This window comes from Hemiscyllium ocellatum, chromosome 28 (assembly GCF_020745735.1).
Source record: "Hemiscyllium ocellatum isolate sHemOce1 chromosome 28, sHemOce1.pat.X.cur, whole genome shotgun sequence".
In the NCBI taxonomy this organism is placed as follows: domain Eukaryota; kingdom Metazoa; phylum Chordata; class Chondrichthyes; order Orectolobiformes; family Hemiscylliidae; genus Hemiscyllium; species Hemiscyllium ocellatum.
In genome coordinates this window covers 38,371,515-38,384,058 of record NC_083428.1, presented here as the reverse complement: position 1 = coordinate 38,384,058, position 12,544 = coordinate 38,371,515, and the positions used below count along the sequence as shown (strand labels likewise).

Below are 12,544 nucleotides of genomic sequence, written 5' to 3'. Positions count from 1 at the left end.
TGTGCGACTGTGAGAGTATGTGTGTGTCTGTGTGAATGCCTGTCTATGAGTGTGTGTGTGCGTCTGTGTCTGTGAGTGTGTGTCTGTGAGTGTGTATGTCTGCATGTATGTGCGAGTGTGTGTGTGCATGCGTCTGTGCGAGTGTGTATATGTGTGTCTGTGTGAGTGGCTGTTGTGAGAGTGTGTGTGTGTGTGTGTGTGAGTATGTATGTCTATGTGAGTGTATGTATGTCTGCATGAGTATGTGTGTGAGCATGTGTGTGTGTGTCTGTGGCGTGTGCATATCTGTGTGAGGGTGTTTGTCTGTGTGAGGGTGTGTGTGTGTCTGTATATATGTGTATGTCTATGTGTGTGTGTGTATGTCTACATGTGAGTGTGTGTATGTCTATGTGTGAGTGTGAGCATGTGTAAGAGGCAGACAGGAAAGAGAAGAGAAAGACACAAAGTGAGAGAGAGGGAAAGAAAGTGAGACAGAGAGGGAGAGAAAGGCACATAGAGAAATAGATACAAGAAAAGGCATGCAGACAGTGTGACAAGCAGAGTGAAAGATAATGCAGAGGAGCAAGAAAGCAAGGTTTAGATAGACGGGTGAATGCTGACATTTGTATACACCACAAAAAAGCACATAAACAGTAATAGAGAAAATTGAAATAATGGAACACTGAGTTCAATTGAGTGCTGAAGGTCTACAATTTTTGAAATAATTTCCCTTAGACTATTTAAAAGGCTCCATCCTGCTCGTTGAACCTTGCAAAAAAGCAAGTCAAAACTAGCGACAGTATTGACAAAAGTCCACAGTCAAATTCTGTGCAATTGGGTACTTGCATCTTCAGAAACCTTCCTGCATTGCCAGCAATGTTAGAAGGACCACAGGCAAACAACAGAGCACTGATTGTTTCCCTGCCAAATTGATTTGCTGGAGAATGCTTTGAGAAAGTTTGACAGGCTATAGGAAATAGTTGGATTAGCTGCATGGTCATTGGCACAGGTCAATGGACCAAATAGTCTCCTCCAATGCAATAGCCATTTCATGAGATGAAACGTTTCCCAACTTGGCCATCTCGCTGTTAGAGAGTAATTTCCTGACAAAATAAGATAAAGCTCTGTCTAATATTTTATTACTTAAGGCCAAAAGATACCTCAAATATACAAAACAAAACTCAGGAAATGGCAGAATTCAGGTTAACTGAACTCACTCCCAATACAGAGCTATCATCTCTCCCAACTACCTGATCAAACCTTTGCACAAAAAAAACCACCAAAAGAATAAAATAAGGGAAAAAGGTGAGAAATTAATAAATTCAAATTGTGGACATTTCTTCAGCTGAGGGTGGGTGGGGGTTAAATCGCAGTATTTTCTGCTACTACCTTGTTCTCATAAATGCGTTGAAAATGATGAATTTTAAATATAACGAGGAGAAAGGAAAGAAAATAGGATCAGGTTCATGATGGAGAAAAACACCAGTGCAGACAGGGCAAATGGACAATTCCTGTGTTGGAACATCTGACGACTTGTATAGCTCTGCTTGGCACGCAATACTCTGCCCAGGAACACGCAGAGGTAGCACCACTGTCCAAAGGGGGCTATCCTCCAAGGACAGCTGAGACTTGTATCTTTTTTTCCCCTCATTTCATTTCAGAGAGAATCTGTGGTGATCTTGACATTTCTGTTGTGCTTCCTTTCCTCTGTGCTGATCCCCTGGCGATCCAGAGAGCCCTGGGGTGACAGAGATGCAGGCACGCTAACTTGGGCAATGGAAAGATTCTCTGCTCACCAGGGGTATGAAAGCATTGCTGGTGAAGTCATTTTGTACAAGGAATGACTCACTCTGGTCCATTTAATTACTGAGCGTGTTTCTCTCGTGTCTTTCGGCTTGAACGCCTTGTGCTTGTTTATTCAAGCCACCTGCGTCATTCTACCATCTCGTCATCTCCCTTTATTTAAAATGACTGATTAAAACTTCAGCTGCAACACTGCGTTATTGTTCAGGAGGATCCCATTGGTGGAAAAGAATTGGTGCTGTATCCGGAAATGGGGTGGGAGACACTGTCTTTTAATCCATCATTCCCTTCAATGCCATGCCAAACAATGGTGGGCTTAACTGCCTTGACCTTTAAATGATACAAGGCCACAGGCATAACTCTGATTTCCAGCAGTGATTTCGGTTTTTCATTTTGAGACAGAAACAGAAATTGCTGGAAAAGCTCAGCAGGTCTGGCAGTATCTGTGGAGAGAAATCAAAGTTAACATTTCGGGTTGAGCGACAGAACTGAGGAAGTGTCACTTGACCTGAAATGTTAACTGTTTTCTCTCCACGGGTGCTGCCAGACCTGCATAACTTTACGTTCTTGATTCCGTTAACAGATAAGTGTACTCAATCCCACCTTATTCCTCCCCGTGAAAGCATAAATCTATTTGGATCAGTCACGGGATCTATGAGAAATTGTGAAACGTGTAGAGAATTTACATCCTTGTGAATCTATGGCATTTAATAATGGCATTGCTAAATAAATGGTACAGTTTGCAGTGCCCATTTCTCAGCCCTTCCCCTAAACATTGGAATGGAATAAGTAAGCCTCCACTTGTGGCATTTTTGATGAACCTTTTGATGCCCCCTGATAATTAAGTACTTTTGAAATGCAATGACTTGCTGTTATACAGGAAAATAAATACATTGAGCAAGGTCCCACAGACAGCGATTTGATAAGAGGAATTTTAAAATCATGAACTGTTTACATCATGTAAATAAGGAGAAACTGTTTTCAGCGATTGGAAGACCAGCAGCTGAAGGGTACAGGTTTGATGATTGACGAAAGAAAGAGCAATGTTATGAGGAAAACCTCTCTACACAAACAGCGTGGTTAGCATTTGAAACATACTGTCTGAGAGGGCATGCGATACAGATTCAGTGGTGGCCTTCAAAAAGGCAACTGGACTAAATGATTTATGGAGGAAAACAAAATTGCAGGGACATGCGAAAGAGAGAGTAGTGTGCAGGACTAACTTGTCTGATTGTCAAAGGAGCTAGCATGGACTCATTGGATTGAATGGGCTCCTTCTGCTGCAGCTTTTCTGTAATTCTGTGACAACGAACAGATATTCTTTGGTTGTTTCAGGTATAATTATGAACCAGGAAACAGAGACAACTCTCCTGCCCTTCAGCATAGTGCCATGGGATGTTTTACACTCTCCCAAGAAAGCAGACAGTGGCTCAGTTTATGCTCTCATTTGGAAGTTGATACCACTGATTTGCAGCATGCTGTACAAATTTTCAACCTGTAAATTGTCGTAAGAATGAACGCACAGACTTTTACTCAGAATCATAACCGCTCCAAACTGAGACTCACTTGGAGAAAGGATAGAAAAGAACAATAAATAGCAATTTGTACTGATGTTCTATGCAAAACATATTTAATTTGACCAAGATAATGCTGTAGGTTCTGTTAATAACGGAGAAGAATACTTCAATAGTGAGAAATTACCTTGGCTCAAAGGATCAAGACATAAAATCAGTTTGGGTGAAGATAAGAAATAACAAAGGAAATAGCAAATCACATGCAATTTTAATCTTCATGTGGATTGGACAATGAAATTGCCAAGAGTAATGTGGGGGATGAGTTCATATGGTGTACTCAGGAAAGTCTCAGAACTATATACTATGGAACCAACCAAGGAATAAACTATTTTATGCCTAGCAGTATGGCATGAGACTGGTTTAATTAATACCCTCACAACAAAAGACCTTCCAATTAAGAGTGATCATAACATATAATTACGCACTTGATTTGAGGGTGAGGAATTTGGGTCTGAGAACTTTGAACTAGTGTCTTAAACTTAAATAAAAATAATTACAAGGGTTGACAATGTTGATTAAAGTGGATTTGTAAAATAGGTTAATAGACAAGACAGTATGAACAGTAACAGACATTTAAATATATACAAAAATATATTATATTGAGCATGAAATTTGGTAGGAGAGTGGCCAACTAAACAAATTAAGAGCAGTTTCAAATTTAAACAAAAAAAGGTACCATGCCACAGTTAGTTGAATTCAACAGGCCTTGACCAACCCCTTGTGCCTTTGAATTGCTAATTTCAAGGTGAGGAGCTGAGACGCAGATCAAGCTCTGGGTAGGAGTGTGAACAATGGAACAATAGGATTCTTTGTTGCAGTGGGTGGCCTTGTGCTGCCTCAGTGAGCAATCAATCACCCACTCAATGAATGAGCATTTCCTCTATATCCAGCAGTCAGATCACTGGCCTGTTCACTAGACACTGAGCAGCCATCTGACCAGAGATCCTGACTTCTACAGCTTCAGACATCACTATAAGCTTTGTGAAAGAATCAGCTTTAGAGGATTGTAAAACTAGTGTTTAAACCAGAGAAAAAAAATCATGTTTCCTTAAAAGATAGGAAAAACTTATTTTTAAGGAAATGACAAAGATGGTTGATCATGGCAAGGCAGTGGACGATGTCCACATTGACTTTATCAAAGCCCTTGACAAGATCCTCATGGTAGGCTTGTCCAGAAGATCAAATCACACGGGATCCATGGTGAATTAACAAGTTGGATACAAAATTGGCTGGTCATAGAATACAGAGGGTAGATGTGGAGGAGATTCTTGTTTTTCTTTCTGGAGGTCTATGATAAGTGGTGTTCCACAAGTGTTTGTATTATAAAATATCAGTCTGATTAGTAAGCTGGCAGATGACACAAAAATTGGTGGAGTTGTGGATAGTGAGGAAGGATATCAAAGGATAGAATGGGGTATAGATCAGCTGGAAAGTTGGATGGAGAAATGGCAAATGGAATTTAATCTGAACAAGTGTGGAGTGATGCATTTTGGGAGGTCAAATGCTCCATGTAAATGGCAACACAAGTGGATAAAGTGGTCAAGAAGACAAACAGCATGCCTGCCTCCATTGGTCAGTGCATTGTGTATAAAGTTAGCAAGTCATGTTGAAGCTGTGTAAGACTTGAGTCAGGCCACATTTGGAATGTCATGTGCAGTTCTGGCCACTGCATTACAGGATAGATCTGGAGGCTTTGGAGTGGGTGCAGAAGAGGTTTACCAGGATGTTGTCTGGATTGGAATGTATGGAGAGGTTGGGCAAATTTGGATTGGTTTTGCTAGAGCGTCAGAGGCTGAAGGGCAACCTGGAATGATATATAAAATTATAAGGGGCATGGATAGGGAGCACAGTCAGAGTCTCTTTCCCAGATTGGAAACGTCATTACAAGGGGGCAAATGTTTAAGATAAGAGGGCAAAGTTTAAAAGATGTGTGAAGCAGGTTTTTTTTGAACAAAGCAGGTAGTAGGTGCCTGGAACCTGCAGCCAGGATGTGGACACAACAGCAAAGATTAAGAGTCATTTCGACAGACATGAACAAACACAGAATAGAGGGATAGGAATCATGTGCAGGCAGATGGGATTAATTTAGAATGGCATTGTGGTTGGCACAGACATGCTGGGCAAAGGACTTGTACTGTTCTATGTTCTTTATTGATATTTCTGACAGAAATATTCAAAGAAAGCTCCCATTGTCAACTCGTCGCAACCTAAAAATGCCAACTTCCACTCACCACCTGTTAAGTGACTAAATTATCATTTTTTATTTTCAGTTGCAAATGTACACACTAATTGCCAAACTGTCTATTTCATCATCTGAGGCATCTTTCATGACAACTGGTGTTGTCCGAAAGCTAGTGTGCTTCCAATTAAACCTGTTGGACTATAACCTGGTGTTGTGTGATTTTTAACTTTCTTGTCAACTGCATGTATGTGCTTCCTGGCTGAAGTTAGTGGAGTGTGTTCAGGAGTGAGAACAGCGCCCAGTTTCTACCACCCCCACCTCACACTCCATCATTACCACCGTCCTTCCCAAATTAGCCCAGTCTCTCTAAGGCTCCGACATGCTCCCACTATGCTGCAGGTTCACTGATTTGACACAGAGACATCTGCGTTATATATTCAAACTTGTGGTCCCATAGTATTAATTGGACTTGTGACTGTGTCTCACAGAAATAAACAATCAAAATCTTCTTAAAGGACACTGCAAAGACACCCCATAAATTTCTTTTTAACGTCAGCACCAGAAAAAAGCAACAGGTAGCAACAATGATGGTCCTTCCATTTGCCAAAGGTACCTCTAATCTAAGGGATAGGGCTGTGTGAGTAAGTTCCCCAGCCCTCTGAGATGGGGGTTGAACGAATGGGGTGAATAGATTCTCACAATGAAGTGGGCAGTTGCATCAATTTTTCCACATTTTATTTCTGCAGGTGGGGGTGGAAAAGGGGAGCAGGAGAGATTAAACCTTAACAGGCCACCTCTAGAGATGTTCCAAAGCACTAAAACACCTTTTGCACTCTTAGCGTTTCTCAGAAGGCTGCACATTTTATGAATTAATTCTGAAGGGTACTAACCGTTGTATATAAGCCAGTTTGTGCACAATGAGTTCCCAAACACAACAAGTCAACAATTGGTCCATTCATGATGACTGGGGAAACACCAGCTAAAACACGAGTGGCTTTCTCTGTGTGTCTTCTCATAACGATGATCTGTACCATCCATCTCAATAAAAATGCAGTTTAAAAAAAGTGAATGCCTGACTTCTCACGAACGCATTGGAATTACAGGTTAGATTAACTGGAGTTAGGCTTGAATACACACCCTCCCCACTCAGAAGCAAACACGGAACCAACTAGGAGACACACAATTAAAAAAAAAGACAAAGGGCACTGCTTGTCACTGGCCACCCGGGTGTTTTCCTATCTTCCTGGCGGTGGAAATTGAATAAAGGTTCGTGCACTTTGTGTCTCTCACTGTGTCTCACAACTGCACACACACAAGAAGAAAAAATAAAATAAAGAAAAAAAGTTCCTAACCCCCTGCCACTAGGTGACACTAAATACAATTTACCATCTCACACTTTCTCAGACTGCTAAAGACACCCGGTGGCAGGCAACGAAACTGCACCCTTGAAAAAAAATCAGCATCTAACAATTGCCATCTGTGATTTGGAAGGTCCAATGTTTATTCAACAAGTTAGTGCAGTAAGGGAGTGTGAAGCCACCTTCTTCAGCTGGATCTGCCGGCTTGATGTATTTTTTCCTCTCTCAATTCTGCACTCCCCTGTGTCTCATATTCCTGACCACTCAGTTTTACCCCTCTACGGGACTCTCCTAAATGCTCTGCATTCACATGTCGCCCTCTCCGGCTTTTCAGAGTCCAGCCCGACTCTGCGAACACGGTCCGGCGTTTGTCAGAGCTTTTGCCAAGCGGGGTGCGGTGTTAAAGTTGAAGGCACGGTGCCCAGATAAAATTGCCGTCAGCACTGAAACGGGCCGGTGAATGGAAAACACAAGAGCCGTGCAGTCCAGGGATTCCGCTCCCCACCCTCCCCCAGAAAAAAAACCTGCATTATGTGTGAGAATGAATGATAGAACAAAAAGGAAAAGAATTCCCTGATAACCAGAGAGCTCGCAGTTTGAACGCATTGAAATTGCATTGGAGCAGTTGCCAATTGTGCTTTAGCTGATTGGTAACAGCGTACGGATTAAATAAGCCTGGGTGACAACAGAGTTTAAAATAAAGACTTAATATTGACTGCCTGGCAGGGAGATGGGAACTGCTTCCCCGCTCCTGAGTCTGTCCAGCACCGACCGGACACCTACATGACATTAAAAGCCACTGTCACCAGCTTGCCTGCGCTTTAACGAATGGCACCAGAAGCTGCTCAATGCCTTGGGATCTCCCCCAAGCTCAAAGCCGGTTCCGGGACTCGATCTGACCGAGAATGAGCCGCAGCTTTTGCCAAAGCGGAGGTAGTCAATACAGGACCGGCTTCAAGAAGGGTTCACTCGCCTCGGATTTCTCTCCGCTGATGCCGTCAGACCTGCTGAGCTTTTCCAGCAATTTCCGTTTTTGTTTCTGATTTCCAGCATCCGCAGTCCTTTCGGGTTCACCCCCCCCCCCCACTCCCCCCCTCTCCCGAGGGTCACTGGACCCGAAATGTTATTTCTCTCTCTCTGCACCTGCTGAGTTTCTCCAGCCATTTCGGTTCTCTTCAAAACAAAAAATTGCTGCATCTGCCGTTCTATTTAAAAAAAATCCCAAGCCTGTAGGTGACAAGTCTTTCCAGTCCTAGTTAATGGGAACCCCCTCCCGATTTGCGGAGTGGACTCGATGGGCCGAATGGCCTTACTTCCACTCTCCTATGTCTTACAATTTCTCCAGCACCTCCCTCCACCCTCACAACCACCTCACTCTCACCCACCCCTCCTCCAGACCACCACCCCTCACTGAGATTCTGACACCCTCAGAAATAAATTGCTTCTAGATGTTTCTAAGTCAGGGGGCTGCAAAAGACAGTCTCTCTCTCTCTCTCTTCACTCCCCAAATCCTTCCAGATATAAGTGCTTCCCTCTCCTACTTTTCTTCCTTCCTGCCCTCTCTTGCAGAGATGCTGGTTCCTTTGTGGATTGTGATGCCACAGGCAGCCAGCCCTCTCTGGTACAAGCTGTTTTGTTTTCTGCCAACATCCTGGCACCATTGGCGCCTGCACCACAAGCAGCCCACAGCCTCCACCCTCGAGTTGGGTAGAGCTCTCAAGGATAGTGGAATCAAGGGTTATGGAGATAAGGCAGGAACAGGATACTGATTAAGGATGATCAGCCATGATCATACTGAATGGTGGTGCAGGCTTGAAGGGCAGAATGGCCTATTGTATTGTATCTATTGTACCCTGGGCACCAAGCTCCACAAAAATCCAAGTGTAAAAACAGCATCAGAAACAGCCAACAGCGGGTAGGAAGCAATGGTCAGCATGGAGGGCTTCCCCAAGCTGCAGCAGCAGTTGTTGCTCGGTTCAGATGTCAGTGTATCTGTGACAGGTTTATACAGCAGTACCCGGTGTGTGTGACAAAGAGGAAATGCTTGCATTTACGTAGCACCTTTCCCCAATCTCAGGACTTGTTTCACAGCCAATTAAATATTCTTTTCAAATGTCACCAGTGTTTAGTGTCAGTGAATTTGCACGAGCAACAAATTGATAAAGACCAGAGAGTGTGTTTTATTTGAAATAAGCACTGGCCAACACACTGGGGGAAACAGCCCTGTTGTTCTCCAAGTGGTGCAGTGGAATGTTTTACATTCACCTGAGAGGACTGATTGAGTCTCTCACTCAGAGAGGATTGATAAAGCAGCACTGGACATTGATTCCTGTGCCCATTTCTAGGGCATGTCAGTCTTCTGCAACACCCCTCACGGCAAAGACAGATACCCTGTGTAATTGGGCACTGCCATCAGGCATAACATGGCACTGGAGAACTCACCAGCTAGTGAATCAGAGACTGGTAGACAATGATGAAGAATAGTGGTACGGCCAGAGGTCATTCTCAAAATGGGGGGGTTTGTGCCTCTCCAATCTGAAATGGGTCTATGCCCAGACAGGGCACACGTCGCCACTGATGGCCATGGAATGCTGATGCCAATCACACTGATCTTCGTGGAGAAAGAGCCAACCTTTCCAAGTTACCTTGAGTGCCCCTTCTAAAGTGAAAATGCCCGCTCGGCCAAACATCTGCCCAACACCAGCATCGGGAGAATGGACGAGTATCAGCCTGGCATTGCAGGGGTTTCACACTTTTACCACCCGCTGTTGCTCCTGCTACACTGAACGAAGAGACACAGGGCAGGAATGAAAAATCTACTCCACTAACAATCAATTAAAATAATTAGTAACTTCACCCCCTAGGAAAAACACAGTGAGACACACCACCAGATCAATTGCTGTTATCAGAAATTATTGCTTAGCAAGGCTAGTGACTGTCACTAATACATCGCAATACTCTTTACTCCCTACATAGCACAAGTCAATGTTAAATCTGCAGGAACAGCTTGTAACAAGCTCCTTGCATTAAAAGATTTTTTTGCCGTGAAGTCCAGGCATGAATTGTATTCTGTTTGTTGGTTGAGGAGTAGATGAACAAAGGTCCCTCGTTGGGGGCCTCTGCATTTCTGACATTACAGTATTCAAGAAAAAAAAACACAAAGGTTAAGCAGAAGTTATAAAAATAAAAAAAAAGTCAGGACATCAAGGGTTAATAGTGGTCTGTTCAAACTGATTAATCTCACCCAGATAAGGCGAGGGGGGAAAGAGGGGGGAGAGAGTAGGCGGAGAAACAAAAGAGAATATTGAAGTCACTGGAAGGACATTACAACAACGAATGCTCAACCTTCGCTTATTTCCATAGGTCTACAATTTGAGGGGGGTGGGGGGGAGAAGAGGAAAAATCAATTTTAATGATATTCTTCTAATAATCTGCAGACATTAACATTAAAACATCTTTGAGGAAAAGAGTCTTCAATCTTCATTCAAAAAATAATGGAGAGTTATTATTGATAAACCTTTGTTAGGGCATATTAATCCTGGCATACATGATGAAAACAAACACGTCCATTTAAGTGATGTTTATTCCTTTACTTATCTTTGCCCAGTGACGGCATGCCAAGACATTGATCTCCAATGCAAAGAGGTCATTGAAAGCGTTTTTCAAGTCTATTTTTGCCCTGATACAAACTAAATACAACAAAACACAAGAGAAAGCTCAGTTGCAACAGAACGGATCCAATAACATCCCATCTCCTCTCTCTAAGACAACTCCCCTCCAGCCAAAAGTAAAAGGAAGCTATCGCTTGCAATGTACATTGAGCCAGCAATCCATGTGTACACCTGATCTGTATCAATCCCTTCCTTAAATATGAAGCTTGGCGAGTTGCAAACAATCTGGTTAATGCATCAGCTGTCACGTCCTGCACTAAACAATTTTCACCGAGCATAATGTTGAGTTTGACTTGCTCTTCAAAAAAAAAGCCAATTTCAGACCTGTCCCTCTCCCAGAGAGAAATTGCCATTCTCCATTCATGTCTCATTTCTTGCCCTCCGATCCTCACTATGTAATTAAAAAAAACTCCATCCATTTGCAATATGCATCCTGCAGAATCCATCAATAGCTAACGTGGGAACATAAGGATAACTTGCAGACCGAAGGCTCCCTGTCCATTCTTATATCTAAAATATTTACGCGTCATTGAGAAAGCAATGAGGCATTGCAAAGTAAACGTTAACAAACAGATCAATAGTTTCCAAATATTTAATCAAAATCAACCCAGCACAGAACACGTAAACATTTTATCAGCGTTGGTCAATCTGGTGATAGCAGTGGAAAACCTTTGATTCGCTCTATAAAATCTTTCAGGGAAATATTTAGAAAGATCATTCTCTTCTCCCCACCGACATCACTTTTCTCCTGCTCACAAATAGTATTGTTCCTTTCCCTTTCTACAGCCTCCCGGTCCGTCTGTGAAGTACCTCGATCCTATTCATAGTTCTGAGTTCACCTTCCAAACCCAACAGCCCGCTCCTGGCTTCATTCTTTCCACCCCCACCTACTCAGATGCGGAGACCACTGCATCTTTGCCCATTTAAACCCCCTCACTCACACCTTGCCAGTTGCTCATCTGTTCTCTCTCTCTCTCCATTCCACCCCCTTCACACACGGAATCTCTACATCTGCCTGAGTGGATCACCTCCGGAGTGCTGTAGGACAAATTGCTAACCCGCACATCCTCTTCACTCTGCAAGAAATTTTCCCTTTTCGAAAAAGACAAAAAGTAAGCCAGCAAAAGCTCCTTGCTTCAGTTGAATGTCTGATTCAAGTGGAACATTTCCAGATCAGGGCATTGCAGTCTCCTCTCCCACTCGCTGCAACACACACACACATAGAAAAGCATTGCAAGAAATCAAGTGCAGAAAAAAAAACCCCACCACAGCAGGAATACAAAGGAATTTAAATCCCCTCCTTCACAAGTCCCTACACAGTCAATGCACTGCAATGTGAGAGAAAGACAATCAGGCACTTACCTGATAAAATGTTGTTGCTTTTCCTTTACATTTTCCTGGTGAATAATCCCTTTTTTTTGTCAGTGCAGTGTAATCCCAGTGTGTGTGTGTGTATGTGTGTGTCAGTGTTAGTGCTGCTTGCTGCTTGCTCTCAGTCTCAGTCTCTCTCTCTCTCTCTCTCTCCACTCTCAGCTGGAGCAAGCACCAAGGGGGTGATGTCATTCAGAGCCCCGGCGTCATGACGTCACACCAGCTAGCGTCCACCCGACGTCAGCGCGCCGCCGCACGTGACAGGGACTTCTCAAAGTGTCAGTCTTCCCCCACCCCCTTTCTCTCTTAAAGGGACCTCCTGGAGGGAATTGGTCCTGGTACAAATTAACAATGACCCTTCACCTTTTCAGGACCAGTTAGCTTCTTGAGATGAATGGATGAATTACCTTTATTGTTGATGTTCAGTTCTTTGTGAAAATCAAATGGGTGGAAAAACTGTTCAACATCTATCCTATTGTATAAGGTATAGCTTTTCAATGCATTAAGAACATATATACTTATGCCAAATGAAGGTACAACTTTAATTAAAATGCAGTTTATTTGTAAGTTACAGCTTTTCAATGTTTTCAGAACATATCTCTCGGT

The 12,544-nt window shown here is 43.0% G+C and overlaps 1 protein-coding gene across 1 annotated transcript in view; it reads right to left on the bottom strand.

Annotated features, from left to right (window-relative positions):
• LOC132828968 (receptor-type tyrosine-protein phosphatase delta-like) overlaps positions 1-12,081 on the bottom strand; it is a 481,828-nt gene extending 469,747 nt beyond the window's left edge. Inside the window, exon 1 of the mRNA XM_060846203.1 lies at positions 11,930-12,081. The gene's annotated coding sequence lies outside the window, so the exon portion shown is untranslated. The remainder of the gene's footprint in view (positions 1-11,929) is intronic.
• Between the last annotated feature and the right edge of the window lie 463 nt (positions 12,082-12,544).